At 43.1% G+C, this 11,060-nt stretch overlaps 1 pseudogene; it reads left to right on the forward strand.

Annotated features, from left to right (window-relative positions):
• Positions 1–813: 813 nt before the first annotated feature.
• On the forward strand, positions 814–1,361 carry LOC103124771 (ADP-ribosylation factor 3-like; annotated as a pseudogene).
• Positions 1,362–11,060: the final 9,699 nt, after the last annotated feature.

Here is an 11,060-nt window from a genome sequence, read left to right on the forward strand (position 1 = left end):
AGAGCTGGGGCTCAAACACAGTTCCTTGCACACCATGTGCACTTGACCTGCTGTGCTACTGCCCGACTCCCGTACTGGAAGTCTTGACTCAAAGATGGATACACTTGAAAGAACTAAAGATTTATTTATTTTTATTTTTAGCACATCTCACCTTCCACAAAACCTTCACCATCCTCCACCACAGCGAACTGAATCCCAACTCGCTTTCCCTGCTCTACTGTATCTAGGGATCTGCTGGAATAGTTTTGAATTACCCTTCACGTGTTTCTTGGGCCACATCTCTGAGTGAGGTCAACTGGTATTCTTCTTCCTCCTTCAGGCTGACTTCACTCAACTTAAGTTTCTCTGATTCCATCTTTGTTGTAGCAAAGGAGAAGATTCAGGGGGTGAAACTGAAACGTTTTTCTAAGGAAAGATGCGGGTCCCTGGAGAACAGAGACTATATGATTCCACTCCTTTGGAAGTTCAAAATAGGTAGCGCTATGAGCTCTGACAGATTTATCCAGAGAGGGTGTGGGGGTGAGGGAGATGGGGTAGTTGAAGGGGATGCAGTCTTAAATTTTTTTTCAGGGTGCTAGGTGGAGGGAAGGAAGGAGGAAGCCAGGAGAAAGTAGGGGCAGGGGAGAGGCTGGGGAGGGGGTGGGGAGGGAAGGCTGAGGAGTGAGAGTCCTGTGGGGGTAGGGGCTGCAGCCACAGAGGCTGAGCTGGAAGCAGGAACAGGATCAAGTCCTCCACACTAGAAACCAGGCCCAACCCAGACTGCCACTGCTGTCACTCTGGGTCTGCTGTGCTCAGCGAGATGCTGACGTGATCATGGGTAATATCTGTGGAAACTTCCTCAAGAGCCTGATCAGAAGGAGATGCTCATCCTGATGGTGGGCCTGGATGCCTCGGGGAAGACCACTATCCTGCACAAGCTGAAACTCAGGAAGATTGCACCACCATCCCCACCACTGGGTTCAATATGGAGACAGTAGAGTGCAAGAACATCAGCTTCATGGTTTGGGATGTGGATGGCCAGGACGATTTGCTCTCTCTGGAGGCACTACTTCCAAAACACCTAGGGGTTGATATTTGTGGTGGACAGTAATGACTGGGAACACTTCAGGGAGGCCCGGGAGGAGCTGATGAGGATGCTGGCAGAGGACGAGCTCCAGGATGCTGTGCTCCTTGTCTGCAAACAAACAGGACTTGCTCACTGCTATGAACGCCGCTGAGATCACAGACAAGCTGGGTCTGCATTCGCTGTGCCACCACAGCTGGTACCTTCAGGCCACCTGTGCCACCAGTGGAGGCGGGCTGTATGAAGGCCTGGCCTGGCTGGCCAGTCAGCTCAAAAACAAGAAATAAGAGCCAGGCAGCCCTGTCTAACCACCCTACCCACCCCATATATCTACTGTCCCCCTGCCCCCGATCTGCAACTCCTTCCTGTTGCCAGTATGGCCAGGGTCCCGAGTATCATGTCCGCATGTTCAGAGTCTCCCCTGCTGCCCCTCCTCTCCCCTGTCCATCAACATGACTGGTCCCCAATTGCTGTCCTGATGATGAATCATTCCAATTTACTGGATTTAAAACAAAACAAAACAATACAAATTTTTCAAGTCAAATAACTTTTAAAGAGAAAAGCAAGGGTCAATTTCTCAGCTAAAGAAAAATACAGTTGGCAACAATATTTCCTCTCCTTCCAGCATAAACCTGGTTTTCTACTGCTGTCATCAAAGTGGCCTTAGAATCCACTAGTTCTGCCCAAGAGTCTGCTGATAACCCAAACAAGTTGTACACTCTTTATACACAAAGGAAAAAGTAGCCTGTCAAGCTTGTTTTTATGAGTTACCATGGAAGGTTAATAACTGTATAAAAGGACAAGCACCACTGTCCTCCGGACCCAATCTTTTGTGGAAATGAATCTGGTTGGGTCTGTTGGCATAATACACACTGCTTCCTATAGTAAAGTCTCAGTGTGTTTCGTCTCTCTGCCTAAGAACCATATATATATATATATATATATATATATATATATCTTTATTAATTTTATAGAGACAGCCAGAAATCAAGAGGAAGGAGTATATAGAGATGGAGAGAGACAAAGAGATACCTGCAGATCTGCTTCTCCACTGGTGAAGCTTTCCCCCTGCAGGTGGGTACTGAGGGCTTGAACCTGGGTCCTTGTGCATTGTGTCATGTGCACTAAACTAGGTGTGCCACCACCAGACCCCTATTTTTATTTATTTTATTTGTTTATTATTACAAATGAAAGATTTTCACATAAGGCAATGAGAGAGACCCAATCAGCACTGTTCAGCTCTGACATTATGTGTATCAGAGTTTGAACCTGTGGTCTCCTGGGCCTCAGGCACACAAGTCCAAGTGCCCTAGCAAGCTAAGCTATCTCTCCAGACCTGCAAGTACATGATGTTAGAAAAGCTAATTTTAGGGAGTCTGGCGTAGCACAGAAGGTTAAGCGCACATGGCGCAAAGTGCAAGGACCCGTGCAGGCACCCGCGCCAGGACCAGCGGAAGGATACCGGTTCAAGCCCTGGCTCCGCACCTGCAGGGGAGTCACTTCAGAGGTGGTGAAGCAGGTCTGCCGGTGTCTATCTTTCTCTCGTCTCCTCTGCCTGCCCCATCTCTCTCCATTTCTCTCTGTCCTATCCAACAATGACGACATCAATAACTACAACAATGAGACAACAAGGACAACAAAAAGGAATACATACATATTAAGAAAAAAAGAAAAGAAAAACTAATTTTGACCTTTGGTGTGAACAGTCAAATCAACTAATACCCAGAAGAACTTAGTGCTAGACACCTCTCCAGGGAGATGGGGCTGCTGTGTGACTAGACCTTAACTGACAGGTTCCAGTGTCTCCCACAGTGGCCTGCCTTCTCTCTTCCACATCTTCCTGAGTAGAGGTGGGGTGGTGTAGGAGGCAGAGCAATGGGAGCTGACTGTCACAGCTGGGCACGGCCAGGCCCCGGAGCCCCCCCCCCCCCCACAGCTGGGGGAGTGTCAGGCAAGTGGTGGGCTTCAGCCCAAGAGAGCCAGACTGGGGGGTTGCTCTCCCCCATCCCAGCGGGGTCCCTGGGCTCTGAAATACAGTGGGAGAGAGGACAATTGGAGCTGCCCCTCTGTGAGGATGGTGTTGAGAACAGGCTGCTTCTCTGAGGAATCCCAGAAGGGTGGAGGCGGGGGTGGGGTAAATTGGAGGGTCTCTCTCCTCAGTTCTGTTCTGTCTGTGCAGTTTCAGGCAGAGCCCACTTGGGGGCGCGCATGTGCTTTCTGGCTGCAGTAACAGCCCCAAGAGGCATACAGTCAGTCAGATCATGCTTTTCAACATTGTTGTGAAATAACAATAAAAAGAATTATGTATGTGTGTGTGCATGTATATACTCATGAATGTATGTATGTAACACAGAGTGAAAGGAGCAGGGCATCACTCTGGTACATGTGATGCTGAGGATTCAACTCAGGAAGGACCTCGTGCTTGAGAGGCCAATGCCTTATGTACTACCTAGACTGCACCTTGTGAAACAATTTCATTTCATTTTCTAAGTTTAATAAATATTTTATTTATTTACTTTGCACAGAGACAGAGAGAAGTTGAGAGAGGTAAAGGTAATTAGAGGAGAGAGGCACCTGCAGTGCTACTTCAACACTCGTGAAGCTTCCACCCTGCAAGTGGAGATCGGAGGCTTGAACCCAGGTCCTTGTGCATAGTAATGTGTATGTTCAGCTAGGTGTGCCACCACTTGGCCCCATTCATTTCATTTCTTGATTGAATATGCTTTTTCCTTTTTGGTCCTCAAACTAGAAATACATAATTTTCTTTGTTTATTTCCTTAGGATTAGGGCACTTTTTTCCTGTCAGGGTGGGTATGTTGTACATAAACATATAAACAGATTTCAGTGGCTCATATGTTGACATGCAGAAATGAAGTGGTCAAAGAAACTACTTGGTGTTTGGGGTGTTGGAAGTTTCATGGTTCAAAGAAAAATCAGGACAACGTCCTGCCACGAGGGGGCGCTCCTAGGAGCTATTCTGGGGTAAAGTCTGAGCTTTTTATGACGAGGCGGGGCCTCCTAGAGGAGGGTTCTGGATAAATACAGGGTGTTGTGGTGTGTGACTTCACCGGGCACCAAGGCCCAATTTACTAGACACAGAGACCCCTGAAGTAGGAAGGCCTCCCCCACTGCAGACAACTCACAGGCTCAGACAAATGCAGTAATTGTTCAGGCTTGCTTACGTAAGCTTGGAACTTCCCTGAGCAGACAAAAACCGGTTCAGTCATGCAAGCAAAACCTAATTTAGCTGATTCTGAAAGGGCAACTTGACATGGATCATTTTGTGTTTATGTCTCTGAAAATCATAAACGAGGGAAGTTTCCAGGGTTCATAGGAGGAAACCACCTACTACTCTAATATAACCAAAGGAAATGTAAACAGGGACTGACATCCTACTGGATAAGCTTCTCTGCCACAGCAGAGAGCCTCCACCCAGGCTCAGTTTCAAATGCTCCTGCCTTGCACATTGACTTTTTTTGGTGTGTGCACAGTAAATTCTTTCTTTTCTTTTTAACTTTCTCTCTTATTTATTTATTTTCTTTCTTTTTATATTTAATGTTTTTATTTGTTGGATAGAGACCAAGAGGAATTGAGAAGGAAGGGGGAGATAAAGAGGGAGAAAGAAAGAGAGACATTTGCAGCACTGCTTCACCTCTTGTGGTACTTTTTCATCGCCTGCAGGTGGGGGCTGGAGGCTGAACCTGTGTCCTTGCATATGCAAACATATGTACTCAAGTGGGTGTGCCACTGCCTTGCTCTAGCATGGTACTTTTTTACTGATCACTCCTTCAGTGGTTCACTGGTTTAACTTCTGCTGTTTATGAACTTCTAATAAATTAAAATTATTGTAAGATGGTTGGTAAGACAGTCTCACTTGGAAAGTGTACTGCTTTGTCATGTGTGAGCAAGGCTCAAGCCTGGGTCCCACCACAAGGAAGGAAGCTTCTGTGCTGTGTTCTCTTTCACTCTTATTGCCTTTCTGTGCTCTTTAAAATAAAATAAATTTAAAGGTAGGAGGTGGGGCTATGAAGCAGCAGCAGCTGTGTTTCTCTCCTTCTCTCCTTGGTCAACTGGGAACATCTAAGGAGACCACCTGGGACTGCTATAAGACAGGACTAGAACAGCTTTGAGAACCCACCAATTCCTTGGTGAGTGAAAATACGTGTGGCTTGTCAACAGAGAGGAACCTAAGGAGAGATTCCTGGGGCAAAAGCTCATATCTACTCTGGAGTGGCTGGTAACAGTCTGGCAATTTACTGGTTGAGGCACCACATCCAGTTTGTTTTACTAAAAAAAAAAAAAAAAAAAAAAAAAAAAGACTGCTGAAGGGAGGAGAGGATTTGCCTAAGGCTCACCAAATTCAACTGTGAGTCTCCATTGCTACTGCCCCTTGGAGGCTGGAGCAGCAGCTGGGAGGCCCCATGCTGATATTGGGGGGCAGAGAACTGGCCCAGAAACTCAGGAGAAGATCTATACCCAGGTAGGCTAGAGGTGGGACTGTATAGTGAGAACCTTTCCACACTGTTCTCCTGATGAATTGGGGAGACATGGTGAATAGCTGCCACAGAACTCACAGAGTATAAATGGGACTTGTTTGGAAACTCACAGGGCCAAGTACTTCCAGCTTGGCTCAGGCTTCTGGAAGAGCAGCTGTATTGAGCCTGGTGCTTTGGATCCTTGAGGTGTGGGAATCTCTGTGCATAACCACTGTGTTATCTCTCCCTCACCCTGATTTATGTCTTAGGAGTGAGTGATTAAGCGAGGAAGCCTACTTTTAGTTAAAAAGCCCCCAGGCTACCATAGCCTACAAGGAAGAAAAAGAACAAAAGAGGTTTTTAATAGCCACTGTGCTTCAACTCAGGGATTGAGATAATATTGGAACAACTTTTAATTTCCACAGCTGTGAACTCTCACCTTACTTAGACACAAGTCAATCTAGGCAAGAGTGATCAGTAATTTGAAAAGTACTGAGAGGGACCTCATAACATACAATATAGAATGGTTAAACCAAGAAGAAATATTGAAGAAAGGAATGAGGACAAAAGTCCAGCTAAAAGCCCCCCAGGTTGAAGCACAGAAAAGTGAGGTCAACATCAAAATGCTAGTTAAGGAAATAGTCACAGGAGTGAGTAAAGAGTTTGAAAGAATTGTCATCAGAAATGGGGAAACAACAAATGAGACTCTGGAAGAAAACACTAATTATCTCAAGGTTATTAAAGAGCTGAAAGTTGAAATAGCTGAGCTAATAACACAACTAGCTGAGAAAGCTAAGACAATATCAGAACAGGGTAACAAAATAGATGAACTCTAGAAAACAGTAGAGGGGAGAGAGAATAGAATAAATGAGGCAGAAGACGGCATTAGCAAGATTGAGGATAAATTAGAGAAAACTAAGGAAGAAGTAAGAGATTTCAAAAAAAGATTAAGAGATACTGAAAACAACAGAGACCTATGGGATGATCTGAAAGAAATAATATACACATTATTGACTTACCAGAGGAAGAAAGAGAGGGAGGGGGAAGAAAGCATTCTTCAGGACATAATAGCTGAGAACTTCTCTAGTCTAGACAACATCAAAGACATAAAGGTTCAAGAAGCCCAGAGGGTACCAAACAGAATTAACTCAGACTTAAAGACACCAATATACATCATACTTAAAATGGAAAGGAATAAGGTTAAAGAAAGGATCATGAAGGCAGCAAGAGAAAAAACAAAGAATCACCTACAGAGGAAAACCCTTAAGATTAGCAGCAGATTTATTTATACAAACACTACAGGTCAGAAGGGAATGGCAAGATATCTATCAAGTGCTCAATGAGAAAGGCTTTCATCCAAGATGACTATATGCTGCTAGACTGTCATTCAGACTAGATGGAGACATAAGAACCTACTCAGACAAGCAACAGCTGAAAGAATCAAGTCCTGAAAGAAGTTATATTACAAAAGATTATTAATAGTCCCAAAATGTGGAAGCTCAACAGTACACTACTTAACAACTACTGGGTCAAAGAGGAAATAAAGGAAGAAATCAAAATGTTTTGAGACTTTAATGAAAATGAAGAACATGAGCTATCAAAGTATTTGGGACACAGCTAAGGCAGTACTGAGAGGGAAGTTGATAGCCATACAAGCACACATTAGGAAACAAGAAAAAGCACAAATAAAAACAACCTGATTTCACACCTTAAAGACCTAGAAGAAGAAGAACAAAGGAATCCCAAAGCAATCAGAAGGACAGAAGTAACTAGAGTTAGGGCAGAAATCAATAACATTGACAATAAGAAAGCTATACAAAAGATCAATGAAAGTAAATGTTGGTTCTTTGAAAGAGTGAACAAATTTGACAAACCTTTAGCCAGATTGACAAGACAAAAAAGGGAGAAGACTCAAATAAATAGGATCATAAATGAAAGAGGAGATATCACAACAGACATCGCAGAAATCCAACATTATCATGCGAGGCTTCTATGAACAACTATATGCCACCAAGCTAGAAGAAATGGACAATTTCCTAGATACCTACAAACTTCCAAAATTAAATAAGGAGGAACTAGATAATATGAACAACCCATTCACAGCTAATGAAATTGAAACAGTTATCAAAAACCTTCCCAAGAATAAAAGTCCTGGACCAGATGGTTTAATAAATGAATTCTAAAAAACCTTCAAGGAAGAGTTAATACCTCTACTTTTAAAAGTCTTCCAGAAGATTGAAGACACTGGAATACTCCCTGACAGCTTCTATGAAGCCAACATCACCCTGATAGATACCAAAAGCAGACAGGGACACAACCAAAAAAGAAAACTACAGACCAGTATCTCTGATGAACATAGATGCAAAAATATTGAACAAGATTCTAGCCAACTGGATACAGCAGCATATTAAAAAGATTGTTCACCATGACCAAGTGGGGTTTATCCAAGGGATGCAAGTTTGGTTTAATATACATAAATCTTTTTTTAAAAAAATGTAAAAAGGAAACAATGACAAAACTATAGGATAAGAGGGGTACAACTCCACACAATCCTACCACCAGAACTCCATATCCCATCCCCTCCCCTGAAAGCTATCCTATTCTTTATCTCTCTGGGAGTATGGACCCAAGGTCATTGTGGGATGCAGAAGGTGGAAGGTCTGGCTTCTGTAATTGCTTCCCTGCTGAACATGGGCATTGGCATGACGATCCATACTCCCAGTCTGCCTCTCTCTTTCCCTAGTGGGGTGAAGCTCTGGGGAAGTGGAGCTCCAGGACACACTGGTGGGGTTGTCTGTCCAGGAAAGTCTGGTTGGCATCATGCTAGCATCTGGAAACTGGTGGTTGAAAAGAGACTTAACATACAAAGCCAAACAAATTGTTGACAAATTATGAACCTAAAGGCTGGAATAGTGCAGATGAAGAGTTGGGGGGTCCTCCATTTTGTAGATAGCTAGTAGGCATATTTTACTTATATTCCAAAGGGCCTGTGGCTATACTAGTTTTTTTTTTTTTTTCCCCTGAGCCTGAAATCTGATATGCTGGTGGATCCAAGTTATTGTCTGGGGAGATGATGTCATGACTGGAAAAAGGACCAGAAAGCTGGATCAGGGAAGAGAGTAGCTTCCTAATATGGGAAAGGTGTATAAATATTTTTGGCTGTAAACCTCATCAATTTGATCTGATCTGGGGCCCATATTCAGCTTAGGAGCCTATGTGACCTCTGCATCCCTGTAGATCTGAGCTAACATTCTGTGGTCATGAGTAGGAACATTCCAAGCTGCCCCAATATTGGGACCCATCTTCCTCAGGTGTAGCATAGAGTATGTTGTCCAGCCTCCCTTCAGAGGATGGAACATTCTCTACCATTGTTGATCCAAATTGAGGGCAATGTCCTATGGGGGCCAACAAAGGAGTCTATTTTGTTGTTTCTGATAGAGATGACCAGTAACAATGGAGAGAAGGATTTGAGGTCTAGGCCTATCATGTCTGTTTGGGAGTTTCAGGACTCCCTGAATAGGACCGCAGCTGATGGGGTGGCCTGATAGTGACTAAAGAGTCATTGTTAAAGTATGCCAGTATCTTGCCCTTACTCAGCTTTTGCAGTCCTTGCTTTGGTAAGTGTAGCTTGGGAGTGAGTGAGGGAAGTATAATAGGAAGTAGGTGAGGAGAGTATCTAAGTCTAAGTGGACACTATTTCATTATGAACTTCATACTGACTCACTACAGACTATTGTGTACTTTTGCTTTCAGGTATATATTTTGCCCTAATTTATGGATACATGTGAACATATTCCCTGTCTCATGGGACCTGGTCTATATCTAGGTTTTGGGACTTTGTTAGGAAGTTAACCACCTGGAATAGAATTAGAGAATACTATGAAGAAAAGGTCTCACCCAAGTGAGGGTTGAAGGCAGAAGGGTTGATACTTCATGCCTGACATCTCTGGACACAGTCTGAAGTGAAGCATGCTGAGGTGGCACTCATTGCATTGATTAGGTTGGGATTGGTGGATGCAATATCATTTGATATGAATTGAGAGAAGCATGCAGGAAAGTGAGCCCACTCTACAGGTTCCAGGATGGGGGGGGGGGAGGATATAGGGTCTATAGAGGAAGTGAGAGGTTCCTACTGTCTTAGGGCTTAAGAAGATAATAGATAGTTATTGCTATAATCACATTATTTGGCAATTGGGTTAACTTTGAAAAACCCCTTTGTTAGGATTTGCTGTATCATACACAACATCACCATGATTTATGCCCTTTGACATTATTTGTATATAGCTGTGCCACTGGTTGCTTCTGTTCTCCCTGGTCGAAGCTTTTAAGAGAGTCAACATATCAAAGACTCAGCCTATGTATTATAAAGCCTCAGTCTGTGCTTTAAAAAGTTTGAGACATTAAATCAATTTACCCCCTCATATTAATTAAATAGTGATTTATATGACTACAAATTAATAGGAGTGTTCATAAACACCATTCCCACCACCAAAAGATTGTGTCCCTTCCCATTCCCTCCCCCCCCCCCCCCGCCTTTAAAGCTGAATATCCACCTTCACCCTCAATCCAGGGTTTTTACTTTGGTGCCCTACTCCAAATTTAGTCAAATACTGACTTTCTTTCTTTCTTTCTTTCTTTCTTTCTTTCTTTCTTTCTTTCTTTCTTTTTTTTTTTTGTTGATATGGTGAATTACATTGACTGATTTGCAGATGTTGAACCATCCTTGTTTCTCAGGGATGAATCCCACTTGGTCATGGTGAATTATTCTCTTGATATTATTATTGGATTCTACTTGCCAAGATCTTATTCAGGATCTTTGCATCAATGTTCATCAGGGATATAGGTCTATAGCCTTCTTTTCTGGTAGAGTCTTTTCCTGATTTGGGGATCAAAGTGATATTTGCCTCATAGAATGTGTTTGGTAGTGTTTACCCTATTCGATTTTCTGGAGTAGCTAGAGAAGAGTAGGTGTTAGTTCTTCTGTGAAAGTCTTATAGAATTCATAGTAAAGCCATCTAGGCCTGGGCTTTTATTCTTGAGAAGAGGTTTGATTAACAATTCAATTTCTAAACCAGTAATGGCTTGTTTAAGCTATCTACTTCCTTGTGGTTCCTTCCTTGTTAGGTTTGGCAGGTGGTATGATTCTAGGACTGCATTAATTTTATCTAGGTTGTCCAATTTATTTCCATAGAGATGTTCATAATATTCAGGTATGATTATTTGCATCTCCCTATTGTCAGTTGTAATTATATCTCTCTCATTCCTGATTGTATTGTTTAATTTAAAGTTTATTAACTTTATTTGATAGAACAGAGGGAATTTGAGAGGGAGTGGAGATAGAAAGGGAGATAGAGAGAGACAGAGAGACACCTGTAGCCCTGCTTCATTACTTGTGAAGCTTCTCTGCTGCAGGTGGGGACCTGAGGCTTGAACCTGGGTCCTTGTGCATGGTAACCAGTTGCGCCACCACTCGGTCCCCTTTCCTGATTGTTTTTATCATAGCTTTCTCTCTTTTGCTTTTT

The sequence above is a fragment of the Erinaceus europaeus genome, chromosome 11 (assembly GCF_950295315.1).
Source record: "Erinaceus europaeus chromosome 11, mEriEur2.1, whole genome shotgun sequence".
In the NCBI taxonomy this organism is placed as follows: domain Eukaryota; kingdom Metazoa; phylum Chordata; class Mammalia; order Eulipotyphla; family Erinaceidae; genus Erinaceus; species Erinaceus europaeus.